We start from the raw sequence: 15,394 nt of genomic DNA, 5'->3' as shown, positions 1-15,394 counted from the left end.
TGAGCCTAGGTGCTGAAGTTGCCTGAGAACAAACAGCCCCAGTTCCTGCCCTCCTGGAGTCAGCTTACAAGGGAAAAACTGTAAACCGAGATGAGGTCTAAGAAAGCCTATGCTAATTTACCCTGTCTTTTGTATAGAGATTAAGCACCTGCAGCTTGGAGTCTGCCCTCCCAGGTTCAAATCCCCACTCCCCTTTTATGAGCTGGGAGACCCAGCCACTTTTCCCAACCTCCCTACCTCTCCATTTCTTTTTCTTTCCTTCTTTCTTTTCTTTTTTTTTTTTTCTTTGTAGATGGACACAGAGTGATAAGGTGAATTCAAGTCCAAAACTCTGCAAAACACTTAAAGCTAACTACTAGTAAGGTTCACACCATGGTAGCTACTGAGGTTGCGATTACACTGTCTACTCCTTACCCAAGGTTGGAGGGCATAAGTCACGGTGCCCTCTACTTCCACTGTCTGTGACACTAGCAGGGATTCCCACAGCAGCTCTCTTCCAACAACCTGCATCTGGTTTGATGCTCCAGTTAGAATCTCTGAATGCAGGACTCCTCGTTGCCCAGAGAAGGAAACATTCTTTATATATTTGTCTTTTCTCCTTAACTAGATTGTGAGCTCCTTGGAGCCAGGCTTTTTCACTCCTGTACTGCTACAACATTTTAACAAGAAAAAGAAGTCAAGCCATAGAGTTGGGGGGGTAGGCTGAACACCCACAGGCTCTGGAGCCAGAAAGACTGGGGCCGCCACCCCTGCTCTTGCTCCCTGGAGCCGCCTGGCCTGGGACAATCTGAGCCTCTTTCTGTCATCTGTGAAGTGTGGGTAGGAGCACTGACCCGTAGAATGTGCTGGTGCATGGTGGATAGCCCTGCAGAGCTGGGGAGGTGCAGGAAGTACACAAGGTCAAAAGGAAAAGGAGTTCTCCTCCTGGAGTGTCCTCTGATCACTATCGTGAACATTGGGTTGAATGGAATGGAACTTGGTCTTCGGTGTTTTTCCTTTCCTAATTTGGTGGATGCTTATCTTGCTGTTTTTACCACATGGGAAAAGTATTTATTTAACTGTATCCAGTGAATTAAAAAGAAATCTTATGGGTTAAGGTTGTGTAATTCCCAGGTTGTATGCCTTGTCATCAACCCGAGTCCAAGAAAGACTACATTCTAAGCCACCCTCTGTTCGTAAGAAATTCTGAGTTTTCATGCATTATTGGAGACCTATGACAGCAGATATTTTAAAAATTCCTGCTACTCAGTGATGCCCTGCAAAAGTGACCACACATCACTTTTGTGGCATACATCACACATTTAATCTTCACAAGGAAGCGAGGCGTAGTGGTGCACGCCTGTAGCCCAGGATCACAAGTTGGAGGCCAGCCTCGGGATCACAATTTAGCAAGACTTTGTCTCAAACTTTTAAAAACAAATAAAAAGGTCTGAGGATGTAGCTCAGGGGTAAAGTATCCCTGGAATTAATCCCCATTCTGAGGAGGAAAAAAAAAAAAAACAAGTTGCTTAGGTCTTCCTTAAATTTCTAAGGCTGGCCTTGAATTTACAATCCTCCTGCTTCAGCCTCCCAAACTGCTGGGATTGCAGGAGTATATCACCATGCCCAGTGCTTGCTTACATTTAAAGGGTTTTTTTTTTCTTTAAGTGAACATCATTAAGGATCAATTGCTTATTTGTATTAAAAGAAGATGTCAGATTTTTTTCTACTGTGATGAGCAAAAATCTAGATAAAAGATAGATCTTTTAGATTAAAAAGTTGAGTGTGGGAGAGAGAAGGGCCGAGAGATCCAGGAGAGGAGAGATTGAGGGAGGAGGCGGCGGGTAGTTATATCGTCCAACGGGGCAGGGCGGGCGGGGGTCTCCTGGAGTCTTCGTGCCTGGAGCCTCCCGCTGGGCTTGGGCCAGGCCCTGGGCTAGCGGCCGCCGTCCACCTCTCCCGTCTCCAGCTGAGAGCTGGCGAGCTAAGGAAATTCTAACGAAAGAGTCCAATGTGCAAGAAGTTCGGTGTCCCCTGTTACTGTCTGTGGAGATGTACATGGCCAATTCCATGACCTTATGGAACTCTTTAGAATTGGTGGAAAATCACCAGATACAAACTTTCTATTCATGGGTGACTATGTAGACAGGTTATTATTCTGTGGAGACTGTGACTCTTCTTGTAGCATCAAAGGTGCGTTATCCAGAACGCATTACAATATTGAGAGGAAATCATGAAAGCCGACAAATTACCCAAGTGTATGGCTTTTATGATGAATGTCTATGAAAGTATGGAAATGCCAATGTTTGGAAATATTTTACAGATCTATTTGATTATCTTCCACTTACAGCTTTAGTAGATGGTCAGATATTCTGCCTCCATGGTGGCCTCTCTCCATCCATAGATACACTGGATCATATAAGAGCCCTGGATCCTTTACAAGAAGTTCCACGTGAGGGCCCAATGTGTGATCTGTTATGGTCAGATCCAGATGATCGTGGTTGCTGGGGTATTTCACACGTGGTGCTGGCTACACATTTGGACAAGACATTTCTGAAACATTTAACCATGCCAATGGTCTCACACTGGTTTCACGTGCTCACCAGCTTGTAATGGAAGGATATAATTGGTGCCATGATGGGAATGTGGTTACCATTTTCAGTGCACCCAATTACTGTTACCGTTGTGGGAACCAGACTGCTATCATGGAACTAGATGACACTTTAAAATATTCTTTTCTTCAGTTTGACCCAGCACCTCGTTGTGGAGAGCCTCATGTTACCTGGGGCACCCCAGACTACTTCCTGTAAATTCCTCCTGGGAAAACCAGGAAGTATACCTGGCTTTAAAAAAAAAATACACACACATGTATATATATACACATATATATTTAAAAACAAACAGAAAAAGCAACAGTAATCTGTGTTTCTATAACAAATTGTGACCTGTCTTTGGCATTAAACCACATCATGGACCAAAATGTGCCATACTAATGATGAGCATTTAGCACAATTTGAGGCTGAAATTTAGTACACCATGTTCTAGATTGTTCAGTCTAACAGTATGCCTGCTGTATTTGTAGTAACCATTTTCCTCTGGACTATTCAAGCAAAAAAGGTAACTAACCACATCTTCTCTGTGCTTACTTGGAAATTTTAGTTTTAGTGTTTAACTGGCATGGATTAATAAGAGTTGGAATTTTATTTTTTGTGAAAAATTTCACAAGCTGACTTCCACTTAATCCATTACCCTTTATTTTATTGAAATGTATAATTAACTTAACAAAGAAGTCTTCTTGGGAGTATGTTGTCATAACATTATAGAGATTTCCCTTCATTTAAACTAAATTACTGTTTTATGTTGATCTGCATATTTCTGTATATTTGTCATGACAGTGTTTGCATCCTATTTGGTGTACTGAACAAATAAACTTTCCATTCAAAAAAAAAAAAAAGTTGAGTGTGTATGTATATATACTTTTTTTCTGCAGCAATTTCAAGTGGCAGAGAGGATTACTGTCCCTGAGTTTTCTGGGTGTTGAAAAGGGGGGCCCTGCTTCTTCTGTGGTTTGTATTTCAGAGGCACTACTAAACCAGGGGAATTTTGTGCAGAAGGAGCCCCACCTAGGAGCCCCGACTCAGGGCAATCTCACCCATTTTGTTAGGGGTGGAGCTGAAACTGACTTTCACTTAGGAAACTCCTTCTGAAACTGGGAAAACTAATTATGCAAATAAGATCAAGGGCAGGGGCAAGGGTGGGAGGCTAAAGACTGAAGGGAACTTCAGAGAACAAATTCTTCACTAGTCAGTCTGTATTTTGGCCCAAGTGGGTAAAATCTGATCATGAAATGAAACATTGTTTGAAGGCAGGAAGAAAGAGCCAGCTTCCCTTTGGTGGTGGCTAACATTGGACAATGAGAGGACAAGGGGACAGAATGGGGCCACAGATATTTCTCAGGAACCAGTGAGGGCCCAGAGGGGGAAGACAGGACAGAAATCCCTCAGCCACACACAAACTCCCAAGCACACCACCCAGGCCTGCCTATAAAGATACCCCAGGACTTTGTCCAGACCTCAATGACAGATTTTCTGAGTCAATCATAGAAGGGTACTAGCAAACGTGAAATGAGCTCTGATTCAGAAAAATCCAGGGCCTCCGCTGCAGCCCTGGCCTGAGTCACTCTTGAACCTTTGGGGGTGGGGTCAGCCCCACTCTGACGGGGGGACTCAGCCCACAGGAACATTCCCCCTTACTTGGAGGTGGAGGATGTTTGGGGATTGTAAACCACTCTCCACGGATTTCCAGTGAATTCCCTGTGTTCCCTGAGCCTCTCTGCTAAAGCGGACAGGGGTCCTGGGAGGGGACTGGACTGTCCTGGGCTGCGCTTGGCTCAGACTGAGAAGGCACCACACCCAGGCCACCCAGCGCAAAGCCTCTGGCCCACTCTCCTTTCAGATTTCAGCAAGACGGACGCTCTGGGGTCACTGTGGTTTGGTTCTTTTTAAAATCCAGACACTTTCTTTGCTCGAGGAGGATGGCCTTAGATACAGAAGAGGCCTGAAGACTCCAACTTCCCCAGGAGGAGCAGGGCTCTGTTAGGCCTCGGGAGAAAGTCTGTTGGTCTGGCACTGGAGTCATGAACTCAGGGGTGGACACGGGGATGTAGCTCAGTGGGACCTAGTACGCCCAAGGTCCTGGGTTCAAATCATCAGCATGGAAAAAAAAATCAAGAAGTCAGAGGATTGCAGGGGGTGTGGCCCAGCGGTAGAGCACAGTGTGTACAAGGCCCTGGTTTCATCCCCAGCACCCCAAAAATAGAAAGTCAGCAGAAAGATGAGAGCGGGAGGAGCCAGGCTTCTGCTACCGTTTGACCCATGGTAACCTGTGTTTATTTCCACCAGTTAGTCTCCCCAGCAGGACAGGAAGTGTGGGCTACCCCTGCATATCCCACTTCCTCCTCTCCAGAGGAGACCCTGAAGGAGAGGGGAAAGAGGCAGACAAGCCACCAGAGACCTGGGTCCTGGCTCTGCTGGGAAGGCCATCAATAGAAGATGGGGACTTCTTTTCACCTCTCTAGCTTTGCTTCTTCCTCCACCTCAAAGGGGGTTTTCCACCCTTTGGAGTGGAACCGCTGTACCTGTGTGTGCAGTTTATTGTTGTTTTGGTACCAGAGATTGATCCCAGGGTCCCTTTACCACTGAACCACAGCCCCAGCCCTTTTTATTTTTTATTTTGAGACAGGGTCTCACCAAGTTGCTGAAGCTGGCCTTAAACTTGCAGTCCTCCTGCCTCAGCCTCCAGAGTTGTCAGGATTGCAGGAGTGCACTACCAAGCCCACTTCACACAGTTTTAAGTAAGCTCAGGGACCTTGCTTTTGAGGCTCAAACATCCACTCAGACACCCAGGACCTGCCACACAAGACCGTTATTTTTGCTTTGACAAAACCTTGCTTTTGACTGCTGGGATGAGGGTCACTTTCCCTGCTTGTGACACCACCACCTCTCAGCAACGGGTCACCAAGGAACATGCACCACAATGTGTCTGTCCACTGGGGAAGGCTGGGGTGGACCCAAAGGACCCCTTGTGAGCTGGGCCACTCTTCTATCCAAGACCCAACGCCTTGAGCAGAGGAAGGTTCAGGGTTTTGACAAGAACCAAATCCGGTGCCCCAGGGTGTTCATCCCTGCTGAAATCCGAGAGGGAAGAGGGCCGCAGGCTTTTATATATATACACATACACACATACACATACATACATACACATACATGCACATACATACACATACATACACATACATACACATACATACATACACATACATACACATACATACACATACATACATACACATACATACACATACATACACGCACATACACGCACATACATACACACATACATGCACATACATACACACATACATGCACATACATACACACACATACATACACACACATACATACACATACATACATACACATACATACACGCACATACACGCACATACATACACACATACATGCACATACATACACACACATACACACATACATACACACATACATACACACATACATACACATACATACACATACATACACATACATGCACATGCATACACACATACATATACATATACATACATACACATACATACACACACATACACACACATACATACATACACATACATACATACACATACATACACAAACATACACATACATACACAAACATACACATACATACACATGCATACACACGCGTACATATGCATACATACACATAATACACATACATACATACACACGCATACATACACACATACATACACATACACATACATACATACACACACGTACATACACATACATACATACACGTACATACACATACACACATACACATACATACACACGCATACATACACATACATACACATACATACACATGCATACATGCACATACATACACATACATACACACATACATACACACACATACATACACATACATACGCACACATACATACACATGCATACATACATACACATACATACATATACATACATACATACACATACATACATACTGGGGACTGAACCCAGGAGGGCTTAACCACTGAGCCACAGCCCCAGCACTGTTTAAAATATTTAGAGACAGGGTTTCACTGAGTTTCTTACCACCTCACTTTTGCTGAGGCTGGCCTCTCCATCCTCATGCCTCAACCTCCAGAGCCACTGGGACTACAGATGTGTGCCCCTGTGCCCGGAGGGATCCCTGTGCTGGGATGCTTGGAAGTGGTGATTTCTCAGCAGGAGCCAAGCAGCTCAGCACAGACTGTCCCCGCCTGTCCCTGGCCTCTGCTCCTGTTCTGACTAAGCAGTCTTAGCCCCACCGAGGCATAGGAAGGGGCGTGGGTAGGGTAGTGGCCTTGGAAAGGACCCTTCTGTTTCTGACCTGTGCTGCAAAGCGGCACAGCCCCCTGGCAGGCTCTGAGAGGTTGTCATCCTCCGCTCTCAGTTCTTCACCCTGATGCCCTCTCCCAAAGCAGCTCCCTGAAGCGGGACCTGTCTGGGTCAGCTTGGAGCCCTGTGTCTGCACAGGCCAGGCATCTGCTGAACTAAAGGAAGGTTCTAAAAGGTTCCAAAGGAGAGCTGGTGGGAATGCTTGGGTGTCCCTGGTCTTTCCTCCAGCCCAGATACTGCTAATAAGAAGACAGATGATGTGCGGCAGCAAAGAGCCCGCGGTGGACAAGTGCCCAGCTGAGGCTCATAGACCACAGGGCTCCCCAGGCCAAGCTCTGCTTTCCTCACTGTTTGGGGACCTACCCAGGGTCAGTGTGTCAGAAAGGAAAACCCCAGCTGGGCCTCCTCCAGGGCTGTCACAGCAGGTCAAGGGGCACTTCCTCTAAGAAATGAGAAGGAGACTCAATGAGGGGTGCCCACCACCCCCAGGGGGAGGACAGACAGTCCTAACCATATAGGTGTGACCTCTGCCTACAGGCCACACAGGGCAAGAGAGGTCACCCTTTCTACCACATCCCACTTTGCCTCCTGGCGGGGGGAGGAGGGGTGGGGGGAGAAGAGTTCTCCTCCCGGAGAATTTTACCTTGACTAGCCAGGACCCCTTGGGGAAGCCTCTGGACCACTTCTCAGAATAGTTTCTGAGGGGATTGTTTGGTGCTGGGGATGTGCACATGCTAAGCACACACTCTACCACCCAGCCACATCCCTAATCAGTCCTAGGAACTGGGGAGGATGAGGCAGGAGGATAGCAAGTCTGAGGTCAGCCTTGGCAATTTAGTGAGGCCCTCTGCAGTTTAGTGAGACTGTCTTAAAATAAAAAGTAAAAAATGGCTAGGGGTGTGGTCAGTGTAGAGCACCTGCCTAGCATGTATAAGGTCCAGTTCAGTCACCAGTAGTACTACAAAATATAAAAATAAAAAGACGTAAAAGATACAAAGCCCGGCAGGGTGGCCCAAGCCTATAATCAGTCTTAGCTACCTGGGAAATTGAGGCAGGAGGATCACCTGAACCCAGAAGTTTAGGGTCAGCTGGGCAACCTAGCAAGACCCATTTCTTCAAAACAAGAGAAAAAAAAATACTAAGACGTTTAAAGAAACCCATAAGATTTCAATCAAAACTGATATTGAATATGAACACCAGTAACTACATTATTAAGTGGTGATATAGTAATATATGTGCATCTTTATTAATGCATTAAATAACAAAATCTAGGAGCAAGTATAATGATTATCTTAAGTTTTTGTTTTCTTTTGTTGCTGGGGATTGAACCCAAGGCCTTGTGCATGCTAAGCACACACCCTACCACTGGTCTATACTCCCAGCCTAATTACTTTAATTTTGAAGTAGGGATGAGCTTAAGTGATATTTCAAGATGCCCACAATAACCATGAAGTGATGCGGAAATATCTGTGATTTTTTTTTTTTTTTTGAGTGACAAAGTCATCAGCTGTCATTCACAGTGGAAGAAAATGCTCGATTTCAGTTGGAGGTGAAAATTAAGGTGTAACTTTAACTTATTCCCATTTGAATTCATGGATTCCTCGCCATTGTTTTGGTGCTGGGGATCTAACCTAGGGGCACTTTACCACTGAGCTGCATCCTTGGCCCTCTTTATTTATTATTTTTAAAAATTTTGAGACAGGATCTCACTAAGTTGCTGAGGCTGAACTTGCTCTTGCAATCCTCCTGTTTCAGCCTCCTGAGTCCCTAGGATTACAGGCGTGGATGGCTGATTCCTTTGAATTCTATCTGCAGAACTACGTGATTAAGAATCCTGATCCTGGGTCCTTCCACAGTCCTGGAACAACTTCTAGCACAGCGGTTCTCACACCTGGTTCACATTAGAATCACCTGGTGGAGCGATGCCTGGGCCCACTCTTGGCCACTAGGATCGGGGGGGCCCCACAATACAGTGTGTTTTAAAATTCCCCAGGGGCTTTAGATCCTACCACTCAGCCAGAGAGAAGGGCCAGAGCTAGAGGAACAGTCAAGAGGGGAAGCCCCTGGCTTAAAGAACGGGTGCTTCAGCCCCACTAAGTCTGCTCCAGGGCCTGGGCCTGGGCATTGCTGCCCACTCACAGAAGCTTCACCCACTGGGTGCCCATGTGAGCCAGGCCTCGAGCTCAGTACAGGGACCGCACCAGGCCATGTTCCACTCCTCTCCTCCTGGGCCCCAGCTGCTGGTGCTGTTTTGGGGTTGCGCCCTCCAAGCCGTCACCCTGTGCAGTGGTGTTCGCCCTCTTCTGAGCCTCACCCCAGCACCCCTCACTCGGCGATCTGAGAGAGCAGCACCCCTGGAGTTGTGCAAGTAGGTGTCACTAACCGGGCTCTGTGTCCAGCTGCACTCGCTGCCTCTCTGGAGAATTCCTTTCTGCTCCCCGCATCTCAGTTCCTCGGAAGGGATGGTGCCGGGAGTGATCCTGAGCTCTTCCAGTTTGACCTTCCAGGATTCTCCACGACCCATGCACTGGCTTATTCATTTCAGTCCACAAAAAATAAATTAATAATAATAATAATAATTTTGAGTATGTACAATGTGCCAGGCACGTTTCTAAGTGCATGGGCTGTGTCAGTGAACGTGAAGCAAGATCTCTGCCCCATGGACCTTACAATTTGGTAGGACGGGGAGGGTGGTTGAGGAGAAATGAAGAAGCATGGGATACTTAAGGAAACTGTACAATGTGCTACTGGAGGAAATAAACAAGGTAAAATGGACAGGCAGCTAGATATGGTGGTGCACTATTGTAATCCCAGCAGCTCAGGAGGCTGAGGAGGAGGATCACAGGTTCAAGGCCAACATCAGCAACTTAGTGAGGCCCTGAGCAACTTAGGGAGAACTTGACTCAAAATAAAAAATAAAAAAGGGCTGGGGATGTGGCTCTGTGGTTAAGTACCCCTGGGTTCAGTTCCCAGTACCACCAAAAAAAAAAAAAAAAGAACAAGCATTTAGGAGTGGAGGAGCCTCTTCTCAAAGAAGGAGGTCAGGGGAGCTCCTGCAGAAGGTTACATCGGAGTGAAGTCTCAAGGCAGTGGTGGAGTGAGCTGGGTGGAGAGCTACACTCCTGTTACCAAGGGGCAGGAGCCGGGGGCCTCCCCGCCTCGTTCCTGAGGAAAGCAGAAGCCAATATCAAACCCTGGAGAGGCAGGGTGAAAAGTCTCATCCTTGCTGGAAACAAGAATGGGGACAGGGTTGGTAGGACCTTGAGCTTCAAGAGCCAGTAGCAGAGAAAAGACCCACTTCCATTCTTTTTTTGGGGGGAGCAGTGGCGGGGTGGCTTACTGGGGATCTAACCTGGGGGCACTTAACCACTGAGCCCCATCCCAGCCCCTTTTTGCATTTTATCTAGCGGCAAGGTCTCACTGAGTTCCTTAGCACCTCGATAAGTTGCTGAGGCTGGCTTTGAACTTGTGATTCTCCTGCCTCAGCCTCCTGAGCTGCTGGGATTACAGGTGTGCCCCCAGGAACCTGGCTTCTTCCAGAGCTCTTCAAACTCATCAGGCTCATTTCCACTTTGGGGGCTTGCACTTGCTCTCATCTCTGTCCCGGATCCTTCTGCATTCACTGTCGTGAATTCTCAGTCTCATCTCAGGGTACTCCTCCCTTCTACTACTCACCACTCTATCACCCTGTTCCTCTGTCCCCACATCCTGCCCCACAACCCAGCAGACCTATCCACAGTCCGCTTCCCTCACCAGAATGGCCTTCGTGGGGGCAAAGACTGTGCCATGCCAGGGACACATGTTATTGTGTCCCTAGAATCTAGACCAGCACCGGGCATATGCTACGCACTCTGTTCTGCTCCTTTTTTGAGGAGAAAATTTCCCAATCACTAAACAAATTCTTGGAAATATCTTTCTCACAAAAGATATGCACCAGTTGTAGGGAACTGTACAGCGTCTCCCGAAATCCATGTCCCCTGCAATCCCAGGATGTGACTTTATTTGGAAATAGTGTGTTTGTGTTGTTGTTTTGCAATATAACGAACTTAGTTAAAATGAAGTAATACTGGATTTGTAGGGGCCCCAATCCAACGGCCGGTGTCTATGAGAAGAGGGAAATTTGAACAGAGAGAGAAGAGGATGTGAGACCAAAGGAGAATGCCACGTGCCTTGGGGACAGAGACTGGGCACACATCTGCAAGGCAAGGAACGTGGAGGGTTGTCAGCAACCACCAGAAGCTAGGTGTGGGGAAGAGCACACACAGCCCTGCAAAACTGTGTGATCGTGGACTTCTGGCCTCCAGAACAGTAAGAAAATTAATTTCTCCAAGTCATCTATTTTGTGGTGCATTGTTGGGACAGCTCTAGGAAACTAAGACATCAATGATGCCAGAACTTTAGTCTCATAAGTGGCCAAAGATGGATCACTCTGTTTCCTGGGTGCCTATCTATTTCTGGAGGGATCCAGAGCATTGGACACACACTTGCTCTGGAGGGACTTTCCATCTGGCTGGGAGACCATGACTGACAGCTGGTGCATACAGAGATTTCCCCACCCATTCTCACAACCACATCTTCCAGAAAGAGGAAGTGCACCCGGGGAACCAAAGGGAAAGGGCTTCCAGTCCCTGCCAGTAAGACAGGATCACAGAGCAAGACTGTCCAGCTGATATATGATGCCAGTCACAGGCTGCATTTCAAATGCTCTAGTCACCCAGGCACGATGGCCCACGCCTGTCATCCCAGCAACCTAGGAGGCTGAGGCAGGAGGATTACAAATTCAAGGCCTGTCTCAGCAACTTAGAGGCCCTAAGCAACTTAGTGAGACCCTGTTTCCAAATAAAAAATATAAAGGACTGGAGATGTGGTTCAATGGTTAAATAACCCTGAATTCAATCCTCAGTATAAAAAAATAAATAAAAATTTAAAAAGTTCCAGCCACATTTAAAAAAAAATTTTTTAGTTGTCGATGGACACAATATTTTTATTTATTTTTATGTTGTGCTGAGGATCGAACTCAGTGCCTCACACATGCGAGGTGGGCACTCTACCACTGAGCTATAGCCCCAGCCTTCCAGCCACATTAAAATATATATTTTTTATTAGTTGTTGATGGACCTTTGTCTTATTTATTTATTTGCATGCGGTGCTGAGAATCAAACCCAGTGCCTCACACGTATTAATTAGGCAATTGCTGTACCACTGAGCCACAACCCGAGACTTCCAGCCACATTTTGTGTATATGGGTGTGTATGTGGTGCTGGGGATTGAACCCAGGGCCTTGTGCATGCAAGGCAAGCACTCTACCAACTGAGCTATATCCCCAGCCCCCAGCCACATTTTTAAAAAGTTAAAAGAAATCAGGTGCTGTGATGCATGCCATACCTATATATTTAATATATACAAATATATATGTATATGTATTTTAGATATAGATATATGATTTTTTTTTTTTTTTTTTTTTTTTTACTGTGCTGGGGATCAAACCCAGGATCTCACCCATACTAGGGAAAGTGCTCTACCACTGAGCTATATACTCAGACCTTTTTTAATTTTTTTTTATTTTGAGACAGGGTCTTCCTAAATTATCAAGGTTGGCCTCAAATGTACAATCCTCCTGCCACAGCCTCCTGAGTAGCTGCGATACAGGCTCACACCCTCATGCCTCAGTTTCATTCCTCTTTTATACCAAAATTTCAAATCCACTTTGCACTCACAGCACCACTTAGTTCAGCCCAGCCACATTTCAAGTGCTCCAGGCTTCATGTGTCTATAGAGATAGACATATGGGCTGGTGCAGAAATAGAGGCGCCCAGATTGGGTACTTAACATGGGCTTAATGTGAGCTCATGGGTCACTTGATGAATGAGTTTTGAGAAGCCCATGAACTTCCCTGATGTTGTTAGCTAGGGTGTGCTTTTTCCTCAGGGGACAGAGAATGACTTTTATTAGTTTTATTTTATTTTTTAATTTTCTTATTTTTTTTTTTCTTTTTTTGTACCGGGGATTGAGCTCAGGGGCACTCAACCACCGAGCCACATCCCCAAACCTATTTTGTTTTTTGTTTAGAGACAGGGTCTCACTGAGTTGCTTAGTGCCTCATCATTGCTGAGGCTGGCTTTGAACTCATGATCCTCCTGCCTCAGTCTCCCACGTTGCTGAGATTTCAGGCAAATGCCAGGGCGCCCAGCCTTTATTTATTAATTTTTTTTTTTAGATTTTCAAAGGAGCCTGGTCCTAAAATGTTAAGAGCCCTGCCATGGGTATGATTTATAGGCCGAAGACTGAGTCTTCATTGTGCAGTGCACGAGTGAGTCTGTGGTCAGAGAAGGGGGGTTCCCGACTCAGGGGATCCCAGTTGCCTTGGAGGCTCAGGTCCCCTCGGCCCCTGCCCCCAGCCCTGGAGGACAGCTGGTTCCTGTGACGTCAGCCGCGGGGCGGGGGTGGAAGGGGAACTGAAGTCAGCAAGCAGCAGTTTCCACGGCTTCTCGCACCTACAAGAGTGACACATTCTGTGCTCCACTGTTCTCACAGAAGTGTCCCCAGAAAGGACGCCATTTCCTCTCGGCTCTCCCCGATCTGACTCAGCAGGGGCCAGCCATCTGCTGTGTGGGCGTGTCCACCCTGCTGCTCCCAGGAGGAACCCCTCCCTCCTGCTCCGCCCCATCCCCCCCCCCCCCCCCCGACCTACAGGAAGTTTCTTTGCCATGAGGTCCCCAACTCTGGCTGGTCTTCAGAATCCTCGGGGAACCCAGGAATCCTAGGCTGGGATCCAGCTCTCCTGGTGATTCTGTTTGTGATTTTGGTTTGTTTTTCTTTTCCTAGAGGAGAGGGCATGGCTGAGCTTTGCTGTCCCCTGAATTTGTGTGTGTGGTTCTGGGGGTTGAGCCCAGGGCCTCCTGCAGGCCGGGCCAGCGCTCCATCACTGAGCTACCTTCCCAGCCCTTTCTTTTAAATTATTATTTTTTAATATTATTTTTTAGTTTCTTTTGTCTGTTTGTTTTTAAGATGGGCACAATATCTGTATTTTACTTTTATGTGGTGCTGAGAATCGAACCCAGTGTCTCATGCATGCTAGGTATGCAAGCTACCCCTTGAGCCACATCCCCAGCCCCCTTTCTTTAAAATTCTATTTTGAGACAGGGTCTTGCTAAATTGCCCAGACTGGCCTCCAATGTGCAGTCCTGCTTCAGCGTCCCAAGCAGCTGGAACTATAGGAGAGCACCACCAGGTCCCACCTGCAGTCACCTGAAGTTCGATGCCAGACTCCTGAATCTTTCAAGTTGCAATCCTGGGCAAGTTTTCTGTCACCTGTTGGGTCTTTATTTCTTTCACACGGAATGGTGATAATAGGAGATGAAATCATTCACAGCTGTAAGGGCGCTGCAAACACCAGCCCCGGGGACGCGCCCTCCCCTGGTGACCCCAGAATCTCCTTCCAGTCTCTTCCATATAATAGGGAAGGGTATTTTTGTGGTTTTAACAGTGACCAAATGTGTCAGAGACTGCCATATTTGGGATCAAGGTTCTTCCTTGAATTCTTTCGAAGATGACAAAATAAAGATGACTACAGTCATTTTCCTCAAAGGATGAAAAAGGATCTTCCCGCAACCCGGGTTCTGTCATGATTCCTAGAAAAGATCACTGTCCAGTTCCACTTGCATTAAAAGCAAACCTAGGCATTTAATGTTGCACAAAGCCAGAGGCCGGGACGCTGCGATTTGCACTAGACAGAAATGTGAAGGTTGACCTCAGCTACTAAGAAACCTTGATGATGATGATGATGGTGTGGGTGGGGGGTACTGGGGAGTGAACCCAGGGATGCTCTACCACCGATCTACATCCCCAGCTCTTTTTATTTATTTATTTATTTTAAAAGTTGTTTTTTGTTTTTAAAGAGAGAGAGAGATTTTTTTTTTTTAAAGAGAGAGTGGGAAAGAGAGAGAGAGAGAATTTTTTAATATTTATTTTTTAGTTTTCGGCGGACACAACATCTTTGTTTGTATTTGGTGCTGAGGATCGAACCTTGAGCCACATCCCCAGCCCCCCTTTTTTTTTTTAGTTGTAGGACGACACAATACTTTCATTTTATTTATTAATTTTTTTTTCTGGCGCTGAGGGTTCAACCCATGTGCCAGGGTTGGACCTGGCACTGAGCCACACCACTGAGCCACACCACTACCACTGAGCCACACCACCAGCCTTATTTTTTTAATCTTGAGACAGGGCCTCACTAAGTTGCTGAGGCTGGCCTGGAATTTGTGGTTCTCTTGCCCCAGCCTCCCAAGTCCCTGGATCATGTGTGTGCACCACTAAGCCTGGCAAGATGACATATTTTTTTTTAAAGTCCATCAGTTTCTGAGTAACAAATAGTTTCAGAAAGTCCCATATTGGATTATTCCCAAAGATCCCCTTGGTGTGGGGGGACAAGAAACAAGCATGGATTT

The 15,394-nt window shown here is 46.5% G+C and overlaps 1 pseudogene; it reads left to right on the top strand.

The window, feature by feature from the left end:
* Positions 1–2,042: 2,042 nt before the first annotated feature.
* On the top strand, positions 2,043–2,801 carry LOC143381264 (serine/threonine-protein phosphatase 2A catalytic subunit beta isoform pseudogene; annotated as a pseudogene).
* Positions 2,802–15,394: the final 12,593 nt, after the last annotated feature.

Source organism: Callospermophilus lateralis, chromosome 15 (assembly GCF_048772815.1).
Source record: "Callospermophilus lateralis isolate mCalLat2 chromosome 15, mCalLat2.hap1, whole genome shotgun sequence".
In the NCBI taxonomy this organism is placed as follows: domain Eukaryota; kingdom Metazoa; phylum Chordata; class Mammalia; order Rodentia; family Sciuridae; genus Callospermophilus; species Callospermophilus lateralis.
Note: the sequence above shows the minus strand (reverse complement) of the source record. Positions and strands in the feature narration are given on the sequence as shown.